The 12,070-nt window shown below is 51.9% G+C and overlaps 1 protein-coding gene across 8 annotated transcripts in view; it reads left to right on the top strand.

Annotated features, from left to right (window-relative positions):
- The first annotated feature begins 5,055 nt into the window (after window positions 1-5,055).
- CYRIB (CYFIP related Rac1 interactor B) overlaps window positions 5,056-12,070 on the top strand; it is a 172,348-nt gene continuing 165,333 nt past the window's right edge. For 6 of the 8 annotated variants that reach the window (XM_064384598.1, XM_064384585.1, XM_064384594.1 and 3 more), the window contains exon 1: window positions 5,056-5,146. The gene's annotated coding sequence lies outside the window, so the exon portion shown is untranslated. Of the gene's footprint in view, window positions 5,147-5,192; window positions 5,392-12,070 lie in introns of those variants that run through there. The other 2 variants (XM_064384590.1, XM_064384589.1) reach the window with 1 other exon arrangement.

Raw genomic sequence — 12,070 nt, 5'->3', positions numbered from 1 at the left:
AGTAACAACGATGGTGACAATGACAACAGCAACAACAGCCGTCATTGCTGAGGCACCTTCCGGGTGAATGTCACCTATGCTGTCCCACCCAGTCCCCAACACAGTCCTGTGATGACAGTGATGCAGCATCTCCAGCCCCATTTTACCTGATGAGGAAACGCCAGGTGCAGAGAGGCTCAACTTTTCCAAGCTCCTGCAGCCAATAGGAACTAAAGGCAGACTCTGAATTCAGTTCTTTCTAAATTGAGCCCTGCTTTACCACTATGTTACACTCTTTTCCAGAAACACAAATTAATGAGCAGGCTGTGGTGGCTCATGCCTGTAATCCTAGCACTTTGGGAGTCTTAGGCAGGAGGATTGCTTGAGGTCAGGAGTTCGAGAGCAGCCTGGGCAACACAGTGAGACCCTGTCTCTACCAAAACCAAACAAACTAAAACCTCAAAAAACAAAAAAACCACAAATTAAGTTATAATAATAATATCCAAACCGCACTATTCAATACTAAATCCTTTTACTTCCCATTGTGAAAGGATGAGTTACATAAACGGGCTGCTCATGAGTAGTTACGGCGCTCAGTTGCTATGATTCTGACACGTGGTTCATTTCTGCAATGCTCTGCTCACTAGCTTTTTATCCCTCAAGTTATTCTTTCCTTAAAATTCAGGTGAAATTCACATAACACACAGCGAACCATTTTTTTTTTCGAGGCAGAGTCTCACTCTGTCGCCCAGGGTGGAGTGCAGTGGTGCCATCTCGGCTCACTGCAACCTCTGCCTCACAGGTTCAAGCAATTCTCTTGCCTCAGCCTCCTGAGTAGTGGGGACGGCAGGTGTGCACCACCATGCCCAGCTAATTTTTGTATTTTTAGGAGAGACGAGGTTTCACCATGTTGGCCAGGATGGTCTCGATCTCTTGACCTGGTGATCTCCCTGCCTCGGCTTCCCAAAGTGTTGGGATCACAGGCATGCGCCACCTCGCCTGGCCCTAGCTAACCATTTTAAAGTGAACAACTGGGTGGCATGTGGTACATTCACTAATGTGAAACTGCCACATTTGACTTAATTCCAAAATATTTTTTGTCACCCCCAAAAGAAATCCCATGGAGTTACTCCCCATTCCCCCCTCCTCCCAGGCCCTAGAAATAATAACTTTTCAGCTTTTGAAGCCCAAGGCTCCGCATCTCTCCGTAAAGACCCTGTTCTAGGCCAGGTTCGGTGGCTCACGCCTGTAATCCCAGCACTTTAGGGGGCCGAGGCAGGCAGATCACTGAGGTCGGGAGTTTGAGAACAGCCTGACCAACATGGAGAAACCCCGTCTCTACTAAAATACACAATTAGCCAGGTGTGATGGCATATGCCTGTAATCCCACCTACTCCAGAGCCTGAGGCAGGAGAATTGCTTGAATCCGGGAGGCGTAGGTTGCGGTGAGCCAAGATCACGCCATTGCACTCCAGCCTGGGTAATGGAGCAAGACTCCGTCTCAAAACACACACACACACACACACCCTGTTCTAACTTGAGGGCTAGCTCTCTGTGTCCCGGGAAGTCATTCCACCTCACTGAGTGGGATTCCTACCCTAAAGGGGCTAGCTGAGCCTCTGAAGCGTCTTCCAAGGGCTGTGCTCCAGGGCTGGACAGCATCCCTTAGTGGGCTTGGGCGTGGTTTTCCCTTTTGGTTCCCGGTGCAGAGGTGTGGGGAGACTGAAAAGCGCGAAGCCTAACACCACTGAGTTTGCTCTTATTGCGATGGGATGTGGAGTGGGCTTAATCGCAAAATAGTAACAGCAGGACAAAAACTGTCTCTGTGTCTCTTGACTTTACCTTCTGTTACATTCTATACCTAATCGCACTCTTGCAAACGCTCAGCAGGGAAACACATTTTGGAGGAATATTTTTGAGGGGCTTTTGCACATATGAAGGAAATAGCTATTTTTTGCTTGAAAGATGTGTGGCCTGCATGTGCTATGAAAGCACAGGCTTCCTTTTTAATTTTGAAAATCTTATTTTTTCGAGATTCTTTGCTTGGCCAATGAAAGCACAGGCTTCTGATACTGAAAGTGAAATGTGCATGCTGCTTTACTGTTATAAAGCATGAAAAACTCATTTTCTTACGTAGTCCTCTCAATGACAGAAGATAACATTATCATTCCCACTTTGCAGATAAGAACATTCAAGAAGTCAGTTGTCCAGAACTGCACAGCTGAAGATGGCAGGCTGGCTCCCTAACTCCAAAAACAGTGCTCTCTGTAGGTTGCTGGACTTCTGCCTACCTTTGTCAGGGTTAACACCCCGGGAAACAAGCAGTCACTACAGAATTGCCAGAGGTTCCCACTGGCTTGAATTTATCAAACCTATCGGGATCAGAGTGAGCCAGGATCATCTTCTCAGCCTCACTGTAAGCAGTGAATGGACACTTTCCCCTCTGAGTTAGATTCCCTATCCCAGGTATCTCAGAATTCAGTGGAGTGCAGGCTAAGAGGGATCCAGGCCCTGCTCTCACCTTCACCTATCTTCTCTGCTTCTTGGACCCCCAAATTTGTGCTCCATGTTACAGCCACATCAAAGTATTTACAGATCCCAAGCTTGCCTGTAAGTTCTTTACCTCGTGCCTTTAACAATTATTATGGTAGGCCAGGCCTGTAATCCTAGCATTTTGGGAGGCCAAGGCAGGTGGAACGCTTGAGCTCAGGAGTTCGAGACCAGCCTGGGCAACATGGCAAAACCCTGTCACTACAAAACAATACGAAAATTAGGCTGGGCACAGTTTTTGGGAGGCTGAGGTGGGCAGATCACCTGAGGTTGGGAGTTTGAGACCAGCTGCCACATAGTGAAACCCGACTTCTACTAAAAATATAAAAATCAGTCCAGCATGGTGGCACACATCTGTAATCTTAGCTACTTGGGAGGCTGAGGCACGAGAATTGCTGGAACCCTGGAGGTGGAGGTTGCAGTGAGCCAAAATTGCGCCACTGCACTCCAGCCTGGGTGACAAAATGAGACCCTGTCTTAAAATAAAAATAAAAATAAAAATAAAGGTAAATTGCAAGAGTTATGATAATAGTAACAACAACGGTGATTGCTTTCTCCTCGGTCCTACCCATTCGGTTCTATATATGCGCTATTTCATTTCATCCTCACCATAACCTAATGAAGTCATTATCCATTCCATTTCACATATGAACAAACTGAGTCTCAGGGTGGATAATTCTTGGGCTTTTCTGGAGTCAGACAATCTGGGACATGCCCAGCTCCACCGCTGTCTAATCAGTGTGACCTTGGGCAAACCTCATCTCTCTTCCAGTTGCAGTGTCTTCATGCATGGCACTGGGCCACGATAAACCTGCTTCCTGGGCCTGTGCACATTTGACACCTGGTTAGTACTTTATAAATGTTCAGAATTGTTACCGCTCATTTTATAAGGGGCTCAGCTCTGCCTCTTCCAAACCTTTTCCTGCTTCTCCTCAAGGTCACAGTTCAGGACCCAGTGGTTTCCCACCTACTTCTCAGTCCCTACGGCAAGGTGGACATCAGTTCCCTTTCCTTAGGAATGGGGCACTGGCGCTCAGGTAAGCTTAGAGAGCGGTCCACGGGGTCCTGCTGAAATGGCACCATCTCAGTGCCCCCAGCTCCTAACATTGGGCCTGGCCAAGAGAAGGCTCGAGGCACCTTTGTTAAAGAAATGTCGAGCTGGGTGCGGTGGCTCATGCCTGTAATCCCCACGCTTTGGGAGGCTGAGGCGGGGAGGATCCCTTAAGCCCAGGAAAAAGAGGCCAGCCTGGGTAGACAGGGAAAATAGGGAGACCCCACCTGTACAAAAATGTTTAAAAATTAGTTTAGCGGAGCATATGGTGCATACCAGTGGTCCCAGCCACTGAGGAGGCTGAGGTGGGAGGATCGCTTGAGCCCAGGAATTCGAGGCTGCAGTGAACTATGACATCACTGCACTACCTAGCTTGGCCGAAAGAGCCAAATCCTGTCTCAAACAAACAAACAAAAAAAAAAAAATAAGAAAAATAAGAAAGAAAGAAAAAAGAAAAGAAACGACTCAGCACTGAGTATAATGTGAGCACACCCAACCCCCCATAGCTGGAGGTGGAGGTGGAGGTGGAAAGACAATGGAAGCTTTTGATGTAACCCTTTTGATATCCTGCTGGAGGACAGCAGAAAGATACTTGCGAGAACACTGTCTATCTTGACGAGAAATTCTGGCTGAATGTCAAGATAATGATAGGATGGGCTTCAGGGCCAGGGGAACAAGGCAGAAGGAAGAATATCAGTTTCCTAGGCACGTCCCGTTAGAGGGAGAAAAACTCACTCTGTGCCATTCTAGACCGGGGAAAGATGAGGTCTCCCAGAATACCTGAAACTGGACCTATGGCGAGGAGCTTTTTATGTATGTGGAAATTTCTGTACTAAATTCAAAGTCCTTGGAGAGCCACTTTGGGTAGCACCGACAGCCCGCACTGTCCCCTCGCCCCGCTTTATTTTTCCTCTGGCACAGCACTTAGCACCATCAAACCCATCAGGTATTTACGGCCTGGTCCCGCTGCCCCTCGCAGGCAGGGATTTTGTCTGGGTTCGCAGCTGCAGCTCCAGGGCCCACAACAGCCCAGGCACTTAGTAGGCCCAGTGAGTATCCGTGGGAGGGCTGAAGGGGTGCGTGGACCGCACATCCTCCCACTGACCCCCGCTGCGAGGTGAACCGGGCAGGGACTGTCACCATTCCTGAAGTCCAGGTGAGGGGAAAGCCACCCAGGGACGGGAACCTGGCCAGCCCACAGGTCTAGAGACCGGGGTTCGAGCCGAGCCCTGCCTGACAAGCCGTGACCTTGGGGGCCACCCCTGTGCCTCCCCGGGCCGGGTTTCCTCCTGGCACAATGAGGGCGCCGGCCCCCAGCCGCAGCGCGCCCCGCGGTGACTTGCCCAAGGTCACCACCGTCCCGGGCCCACGGCGCCCCGGCTCGGGAGGGTACAGGCCAGGCGGGCGCGGGGTTCTGGGGTGGGGGCTGGCGCGGGGCGGTCCCGGGGCGCGGCGCGCGCTGACGCCGGGGTCCCGCGATGCGGCGGGGACGGGGCGCAGGGGGAGGCGCGTCGCGAGGCGAGCGTCCTCCTTTTGTGCGAGCGCCGGCGGCTCGGCTTCTCGAAGGTAAACAGCGCTTCCTCTTCCTCCTCGCCGCGCCTCTTCCTTTTATAGTTATTTCTCGCCTGGCACTCGCCCGGGCCGCTGCTGCTGCTGCCGCCGCGGCGGGGGCCGCTCGCAAACCTGTAGCGGTGACGTGAGCCCCGCCAACCCGGAAACGGCGGCGGCGGCGGCGGCGGCACCGGAGGCTCCGAGGCTCCTGCGCTCCCGCGCCGCGCTCCCCTCGCCCGCCCGCCCGCCGGGGCCGCCAGGTACGTGCCGGGGCTCCGAAGGCGCCGCCGCCCGGCCGGTCCGCGCGCGCGCCCCAGGAGCCGATTTGCCCCCGGAGAGGGCGCGGGGTGCGGGGCGCGCGCGTGATGGGTGCGGGGAGAGGCGGGGGTGCCATCCAGGCTGCCGGGCCGGGCGCCGCGGCGGGTGGACATGGGGCGCCTCTGGGGTGGGGGCGTCCGGCCGGGGGTCCTGGGGGAGGCGCCTCGAGCGTGCGGGGGGCGGCGGGCGGACCCGAGGGGAGCGCGCCGCGGGGCCGCCGCCCGGGTCCACCCAGCTGCAGAGCGGCGCGTCGTGCGCCTCAAGGCAGGGGGCGCTCGGGTCGGGGTGGCGGGTCCCGGGCAGACCCTTCCTGTGAGCCATGTGTCGGCGCGAGGACTGACCCAGGGAGCTGCGCAGGCCCCCGGCCACCTCCCATCAGGGGCTGGGAAGGCCAGTCGTCTTCGATTTGAGGAACTAGAGGGGGTGAACAGAATCTCCGTTGGCCTCAGGACTTCCTCCTGGGGCAGCCACCCGCCTGTGTTTAAAGAGCACTTCCTCTTCGTCTTTTATCTCTTCATCATCTTTCTTTTTAAATGGAAGTTCAGTGTTAACGGGTGGGTGCCCTTGCAGCCGGCAGGGCTTTTTTGGGGCTGTGGACACAAACACTGGGGTGGGAGAAACCTGTGTGTCCTTTGGAACGTGTGTCCTGTGTCAGGGTTGGAAGGAAGGAGGAATCGAGGGTTGCCCATGCTGGAGCTCCCCGGGGTGTGTCTTCGCTACCCACCCTGCTGCGGGATGTGGAGGGGTGCAGAGGGAGAGAGTGGGAAACTGGCGCTGCGGAGAAGTGTCACGTGCACTTTGCATCTATGTTTAATGCCTGGCCCTGCAGCTTATTAGCTGCGTGACCTTGGGCAAGTCACTTACCCGCTCTGAGTCTTGGGCTCCTGTCTGTAAAATGGGCTGCTGTTGAGTAGAACCTTGAGAAAACGAGCGTAGATTTCCTGGCCTGGAGGGGGCGCCGTGATAGAAAGTGTCATTGCCAGTCACCTTGAATTTCTGCATCTCCAGCACCTAGAAAGGGTGACTTGGAGCACGTGGGAGGCATTCCATAGAAAACTGTGAGATGAACGGGTGGGCGGTGAATTTTGAGAGGTGAGCCGGTGTGCTTCCACATTTTGGCTTCCTTGCCCTGTGACATCCATCCACGAAACCCAGGGAGCCACGTTTTGCCATCTGGGTTGCATGGACTCCTTCCCTCTCTGAGGAGACCATCCTGGGAAAATACTGACTCCGTTGTGAAAAAGGGCTTCATCTCTGACTTTGAGACTCTCCCATTCTTGGAAGATTGCATTGGGGGAAAAATCTAAAGAAGGCATCATTTTGATTGCCACTGCCTGATGACTGGCTGAGCCAGGGCTGATGGCTGGGATGGTTTCCCAGGCCTGGGGTTCCTGTAATGTGGGGGAAGCCTGAAGAGGTGGCTTTGCTACCTTGGTCAGCAGGCAGAAATGGTCAGCTGGCCTGAGTTTTCTTCCTGGGGAGGCATGTCGGAATTTGCAGTCTAGATCCTTGCTGGGCTCACAGCACCCGGAAAGGCAGCGTGTGTGATGCAGGAGGCTGGAGTGGGTTCCAGCACAGGGAGACTTGGAGATGGCTTTCAGATAAAGTCTGGTATATGTTTCTGCCCTTCACTTTGGGAGATTTTCAATTAATTCTGCTCTCTCTGACAGCCGCCCCTTCTCTCAGCCCCTGAAGTCTTCTGGGTACCTCTCTTAGGATCCTTAGCTATGTGGGTCCCCCAGCTTCCAAGTCCTGAAGTGCTATTATTATTTTTATTTCAACAGGACACCCCTCTGTACAGCAACATGCTGCTGTTTGAGCATGTGCAGATTTATTTTGTGTGTTTTAAAGAGGGTCTCACGGTATTGCTGAGGCTGAAGTAGTGCAGTGGCGCGATCATGTCTCACTGCAGCCTTGACCTCCCAGACTCAAGCCATCTTCCTACCTCAGCCTCCCAAGTAGCTGGGACCACAAGTGTGTGCCACCATGCCCAACTAATTTTTTTTTTTTGAGATGGAGTCTCACTTTGTCACCGAGGCTGGAGTGCAGTGGCGCAATCTCGGCTTACTGCAACTTCCACCTCCCAGGTTCAAGCGATTCTCCTGCCTCAGCCACCTGAGTAGCTGGGACTACAGGCGTGTACCATCATGCCTGGCTAATTTTTGTATTTTTAGTAGAAATAGGGTTTCACTATGTTGGCCAGGTTGGTCTCGAACTCCTGACCTCATAATCCACCCACCTCAGCCTCCCAAAGTTCTGGGATTATAGACCCGACCTAGTTTTTTAATGTTTTGTAGAGATGGAGTCTCCCTATGTTACCCAGGCTGGTCTCAAACTACTGGACTCAAGGGATCCTCCCTACCTCGGCCTCCCAAAGTGCTGGGATTACAGGTGTGAGCCACTGTGCCCGGCCCAGATTCATTTTGAATGAATGAGCTGTGGAGTGGCCAGGGTTACCTGTAAAGGAGAGCTAGGGTGTCATTTTCCTGAGACTTAGAGTGCAGTACTTGGCCCCAGACCTTCAGTCAGGAAGGGGCAGATTGAGGGTCCTTGCCTAGTCTTCGGCCTGAAGAGCTCACGTTGCTTCTTGCAGACCCTGAGTGGTCTTTGTGCTTGCTCTGGCACGTGACCTGCTGCCTGGCGCATGCAGGAAACAGTATGTGTCTTTTGACAGAATGAGCAGAAGCATGATGGGTTCCCCTTTGCTCTTTAAGGATGTACATTCTTTTTCCATCTCAAGGGCAGTGCACTGGCCTGCAGTTGGCCTTGAAGTGACTCTCCCGGGGTTCTTCCCTATGTGGATTCCTGGTCCCTGACAGCTCTTGCATCAGGATCCAGAGACCCAAGCACAGGAAGGACGCCCGAGGGATGCCAGTGCCAGGAGGTTGTGGCCTCAGCTGTGCTCAGCATTACTGCCATCTCTTTAATTGAAGAGACCACCATTCATGTGGCTTTGGTGGTCTGGGACTTGGCTGTCTTCAGTGAAGTCGTCCACCAGTAAGCATTGTAAAGGCAGTGTTTTAAGTCTGAATTTTGTCAGCTACACCTTCACTGTCTCTTGGCTATGCAGCCTTTGAGAGGTCACTACACTCTTGGAACCCTCTTTTCTCCATTTCTAAACAGGCAAAAGAATCCCCACCCCATCTGTCTCCTGGGGTGCCTGAGTAAGAGAGTGAGATCCAAATTCACACCTCGGTTTTCTTTCTCACTGCTCGCGTGCATGGAACCAAGTTTGTTCCCTTCTTGGAGTCTTGGTGTTCTCATCTGTAAAATGGGCACATATGTTACGGGGTCGTGTTGCTTATGGCAGTAGCATAAGCGAAGCGCTTAGCATAGGCCCACGTTCCCATTGCACACCCCATATAATGGCGAATACCACCCATGATTATTGTTATCATCACCAACAGCAGAATAATCACTGTCTCCTCAGCAAGCGTATAGGCGTTCAAAAGCCAGATTCATCTCTCTGTTTTAGCTTGAGTTGAAGATTCTTGAAAGAAGTAAATTGGGGTGGGAGGAATGAAGGGTTTTTTTTCTCTTCCCTAAAGGGGATACTTGATAAAGGCTTGTTGAAGACAGATGCCTTGTGATCTTGCTTTTCGTTCATTTCTCAGGATGAGGGCTGCCCCCGCCCCGCCCTGTTTTTCTGTCTCTCTCCTAAAGTCAACTCTTGATGTGCCTATGACACTCATTTCCTATCTTATAAACTTCGCATCGACTCCTTCCTGCATTCAGCCGAGACTTTCCTTTTCTGGGCTCTCCAACGAGCAAGTCCTTTTGCTTCAGTAGAACTTTGGCAATTAAGTCTTTCAGTCTTAAAAGGGGGGTGATTGGCCTCCCCAGGCTGAAAGAAAGGCAACTTTGTTAGACTAGGATGCATGAGGTTAAGAGCAATTCTTTTTTCTGTCTCCTTTTCTTCTAGAGGCAGTGAAGCCTTGGGGTCCTGACAGCCTGGGTTCGCATTCTGGCTCTGCCACTCACCAGCTCTGTGGCATTGGCCGAGATACTTCCTTTCTCTTTGTCTTTCTCTTCATCTTTCACATGAGGACTAACAGTTGCCACCTGGAAGTGCTGTTGTGACGATCAAACCAGAGGTTGCATGGGAAGTGCACAGCAGACAGCATGGCACCTGGCAGGTGCTCAGCAATATCTGTGTCTTCCCTCGGCTGCTGGTGCTTTCTGGCCTTCCCCTGGTCCCAGCATCTGTCTCCCCATTCATCGCCTTGCCCTTTCTCGACAGAGCTTCCGTTTCCTTTGGGAATTGAGCCCTTGGCTGGCAGGTCATTCCTAGATTACAGAGGGAGCCTCCAAGCTTTATGAAGTCCAAGTGTGCTGTTTTAAACCAATTGTGGACTTTTGTGTGGCGCTTCCGCTGAATGGAAAGATAAGCATACCAGAGCTTGTCGAGAAGAGTAGACGGGCGAGTCATGGAGCTTACATTCTGTCCCATTGATTTTTTTTTTCCTCCTTTTTGAGGACTTACTAGCTGCCATCTGCTCCTTGAACATCATGTTCATAAATATATCAATAATCGAAGTTGACTAGGAGGTTTGCTTAAAGAAGTGTCGCTGAGAGTGATTTTTATAAATATTTAAGATAATCTGAAATCATTAAAGGAATTGCAGGGTTTATTAAAAAACTGAAGACACATTTTGGAAAGGATCCTTTTTTTACAAGCTGAGTAAATGTCAAGAGTAGAAAAATGAGGGAAGAGAGCTTTCTGAGCGTGGACACGGGACCTGTGCGGGTGAGTGGCAGCCAGTCTGTCTGTCTCTGCCAGGCCTCAGTGTTTTTTTTTTTTTTTTTTTAATTTTTATTTTTTGAGATGGAATCTCACACTGTTGCCCAGGCTGGAGTACAGTGGCGCAATCTTGGCTCACTGTGACCTCTGCCTCCTGGGTTCAAGTGATTCTCCTGCCCCAGCCTCCTGAGTAGCTGGGATTACAGGTACATACCACCACAACTGGCTAATTTATGTTTTTAGTAGAGACAGGGTTTCTCCATATTGGTCAGGCTGGTCTTGAACTCCTGAGCTCAGGTGACCCACTTGCCTTGGCCTCCCAACATGTTGGGATTACAGGTGTGAACCACTGTGCCCGACCGCCTCAGTGTTCTTTGTTTTCTTTCTTTCTTTCTTTTTTTTTTAATTGAGACATTGTCTCCCTCTGTCACCAGGCTGGAGTTCAGTGATGTTATTTTGGCTCACCGCAACCTTTGCCTTCTTGGTTCAAGTGATTCTCCTGCCTCAGCCTCCCGAGTATCTGGGACTACAGGTGCACACCACCATGCCCAGCTAATTTTTGTATTCATAGTAGAGACAGGGTTTCACCATGTTGGCCAGGATGGTCTCAATCTCTTGACCTTGTGATCTGCCCGCCTCAGCCTCCCAAAGTGCTAGGATTACAGGCATGAGCCACCACGTCCGGCCTCCTCAGCCTTATTGAAAGCTGCCTGGGCTTCCTTGAGAGTTGGAGAGGGCCAGTGAGTGATGTGTGCCAGGAGTCACCCCGGGCACTACCCATTTTGGATTCTGCTTGTGACAGTCAGTGGCAAGGCTTCTAGAAGATTCCTAAGGCAGATCTCCTTGGTTAATGGTTGGCTATGTTTTAGTGAGCCCTGCTAAGCTCACAATTCTGGAGGCTTCTAGGTGGTAAAAGCAAGGGAGGGAGGAGTTGGAGGAGTTTTCCAAACTTGAGTGTGCTGCGTATCATGAGGGGATTGCCTTGGAGGTTCTGAGCAGGTGCTGGGGCGGGTTGAGATGCTGCATTTTGAACACTTTTGCACATGATGTGATGCCTCTGGGTTGTGGACCACACTTTGAGTGCAGTGGGCCGGGAGATCATCCAACCTGACCTTCTTCCCGTCATTCATTCGGGAGCCAGGCTGACACTGACGGTGCAGATCTGTATATGATGCTGGAGGTTCCCGAGGTAGCTTAGTGGAGGAGGCAGACATGCAAAGCACCCATATGACAAAGTGACGAAGGCCTAGGATGGACCTCAGGACAGGATACAGTGGGAACAGGGAAGAGTGGTAGAGAGACTGCTTCTGTCTGCCAGCAGGTGCTGAATAAGCCGGGAAGGGCCTAGGTGCTGTGAGCCATTGAGATGGGGAGGGGAGGAGGAGAGACAGCGTGAGCTGAACAGCTCCCGATGTGATGGTGGCCTGGAAGGACTGAGCAGAAACCCCATGCTCAGAGTCTCAGGCCTAAGCATCCAGTACTCTAATTTTAACACACAAGGGAACTGGGACCCCCCAGGGGGAAGCATCTAGACCAAGAGGCACAGTCAGGACTGGAACCTGGGCCGCTGGCTCCTGAGCCTGGTTTTTGCTCACAGCTCCACAGTGCCTGCCATCTGCATCCATTGCTATGTTTAACAGTAAGGCTGTGAGAGCAGGAGGATGCTGAGGACTGGAGTCCTTCCCTAGTTCAGAATGTATCTCTGCCCTTGACCTTCCTTCAGCAGGGTACTAAGCACCTAAATCCACAGTGGAAAAGAAGGCCTAACATGGGAAAAGCGACAGCTTTGAAATCAACATAAACCATGAGATAGACTAATCTTCTCTCTGTCTCTTCCCCCTCCCGGCAGCAGCATCCTTTGATAAGAAGGTGGGGGAAGG

Source organism: Aotus nancymaae, unplaced genomic scaffold (genome assembly GCF_030222135.1).
Source record: "Aotus nancymaae isolate 86718 unplaced genomic scaffold, 86718_ANA_hifiasm-v0.15.2.pri h1tg000036l, whole genome shotgun sequence".
Taxonomy (NCBI): Eukaryota; Metazoa; Chordata; class Mammalia; order Primates; family Aotidae; genus Aotus; species Aotus nancymaae.
The sequence above is the reverse complement of the archived record's forward strand: the minus strand, read 5'-3'. Positions and strand labels throughout refer to the sequence as shown.